The sequence below is a fragment of the Cebus imitator genome, unplaced genomic scaffold, assembly GCF_001604975.1.
Source record: "Cebus imitator isolate Cc_AM_T3 unplaced genomic scaffold, Cebus_imitator-1.0 Scaffold179, whole genome shotgun sequence".
NCBI lineage: Eukaryota > Metazoa > Chordata > Mammalia > Primates > Cebidae > Cebus > Cebus imitator.
The window spans coordinates 2,110,036-2,112,485 of NW_016107494.1; the positions used below are offsets into that span (position 1 = coordinate 2,110,036).

At 42.0% G+C, this 2,450-nt stretch overlaps 1 long non-coding RNA gene across 1 annotated transcript in view; it reads left to right on the top strand.

The window, feature by feature from the left end:
* Window positions 1-292: 292 nt before the first annotated feature.
* LOC108315839 overlaps window positions 293-2,450 on the top strand; it is a 31,687-nt gene continuing 29,529 nt past the window's right edge. The window contains exon 1 of the long non-coding RNA XR_001830094.2: window positions 293-494. This is a non-coding gene — a long non-coding RNA (uncharacterized LOC108315839). The remainder of the gene's footprint in view (window positions 495-2,450) is intronic.

The window sequence follows — 2,450 nt, forward strand, 5'->3', positions numbered from 1 at the left end:
CAAAGTGCTGGGAAGAATCCCACTTCTCCTTTGAATCTCAGGTCCCCAAAGGAGGAAAAAATGCCATGGGTCCGGGCCACACAGTGTTTCCATAGCACTCCTTGCGACATCAGCCCATGCTGTGTCAGCCCATCCCCCACAGGAGTCTTATCCCTTGCTGGAGAGTATTTTCATAATCTCCAAGCATTCAAACTTCACCTTTCATATCTAAACACACAAAGAAACAAGTAGCCCCCTGCAGTAATAACCATTCACTGCATTTGCTGTCGGCTACTTCCCAAACTGCAGCTTTTGCTAGCGAACTTGCCAGCCATTGTACACAAAAAGGTCAAGTTCTCCCTCAATACAAAGTAATCCTTTTGTACTCCAAAAGCCAAAGAGGTCAGGAAACTCAATGCAAAAGAGAGCAGAGCTTTAGACCTGAGAAAAGCATGCCCGCAATTCTCAAGACTCCACAAGAGAAAGAGAAAACCAAACCCCAAATGAGTAAAACCGTGTGTGTGTGTGTGTGTGTGTGTGTGTGTGTGTGTGTGTGTGTGCTGGGAGCGGGGGCGGGGGCTTTTCCTGTGTTCTTTAAGGGGTCTCAGAAGTCTCGGCTAGAAGTCTCCTCTAGATTTCTCCATGTGGTATCGAAAATGGTCAAAGAAAGGAGGAGCAGAAGTGGAAGGAAATGGAAGAACAAGTCCTAGAGGAGATAATTTGGAAAGATTTTCAATTTTCTAAAAGGCCAATGAAGTTTTACATTTTTCTCAACAAAATCATGCCAACAAGAAAGGAAGCAAACAGAGGGATTAAAGGTTTTTTCAAAAGGAGTTTCAGTCAACTGAAAAAAAATTCCCAGAAACAGGATCCCAGGGAGAAAAAGTAGAAAGGCCCTTTTTGTCAATAAAAATTATAGCCCGAATATCAGCTTTTAATTAAGCTGATTTCTAACCATAGAGCTCTTTTAAAAAGTTGTTTTTGTTGTTGTTGTTTGTTTGTTTTTCAAATCTTTTATCAGACTTCAGCAAGACAAATAGAAAGCAGGTCTCCCATTCTGTTTGGTTGTAAAACAGCTTTATTTATTTATTTTATTTTCTGATTGAGTGCACAAATCAGTTGTTTTAGGCATTTCAAAGGACCTCCATTTTGGCCATTGTAATTTAGGGTCATCTGAAGTCCTGTGGTCCCATTTGTCCAAATATCTACAAGACAAAGCTCCGTAAGTGTTATACAAAAAAACTAGATGATGTTTCCAGGGGAGGCTGCCTCCTTAAGGAGTCTTCAGACTCGAATGCTTTGCACCCATAACTTAGAGGCCTGAATCACTCACAACCAAGCTCTGGCCAGTGTTTTGGGTCAAAATGTGCTGCTTGTGAGTGTAACTCCTTACTGTGTCACTACTGAGTTCAATGTCCCCTTTTTTATATGTCTCAGAAACGTTGAGTCCCCAGAGAGTCACAGAGTCCTCATGGGTGCTAAGTGACCAAACTTTTTGTGCATTTGTTGGCAGAGTGAGAGAGATTATGGATGTTCTCCCGAGAGAGAAAACCTTTTAAGGCACGAAAGTCCCAATACCCCTACCTAGTAAGTCTCTAATTATTTAGAGTGCCCTAATGGGCTGGAGGGAGCAAGTGCCTTTTATCTTTGGAGTAAAGAATCCACTCTCATATATTAGAAAAAGGGAATCTAAGAGAGGTTGGTCATGCATAAAAGTTTGATTTCCAAAATGAAAGGTCATGATGCAACAATGTCTTGGCCGAAAAAGAAAGCAAACTGCCAACTGCAGACCTATGTGTTGGCAGAAAAATATCCTTAAATAAGAAGGTCAGAGACAGAACCCTCATTCAGAGAGAGTCATAGAGAAACCGCCCGAATAAAATCTACACTTCCACCAAAGAAACGGAGGTCTGGATTCAGGAGAACTCACCTGCAACACCGATGAGATGTCCGAAGATGGAGAACGCAATGGGTCTTTGCTAGTGCCAAGCACTGCCTTCAGAGAAAAACAATGGGTGGTTGCTATGGGGGGATTCACTCTGAATCCTGCCGACTTACACCAGCTATATCGGCCTAAAGGAAAATTCATGCTGAGTTGATAGTTTACTTGGGCCAGGTTTGAGGACTGCAACCCAGAAGCATAGATTCAAGTTGCCCTCAATCTATCCTCCCAATAGCAGCAGTTATAAGTGTTTGTTTTTTTTTAATCTATTTATTTATTTATTTTGAGACTGGGTTGTAAGACTGGCTAACTTTTGTATTTTTGGTAGTGATAGGGTTTCACCATTTTGCCCAGGCTGGTCTCGAACTCCTGGGCTCAAGTGATCCTCCCACCTCAGCCTCCCCAAGTGCTGGGAATACAGGCAGGAGCCACTGTGCCCTGACTACAAGTGGGATTTTCTTTTCTTTTTCCTGGAACTTTATTTCTTCTAACAGGTACAAGTAGCCTTTTCCTTTTTTTTTTTTTTTTT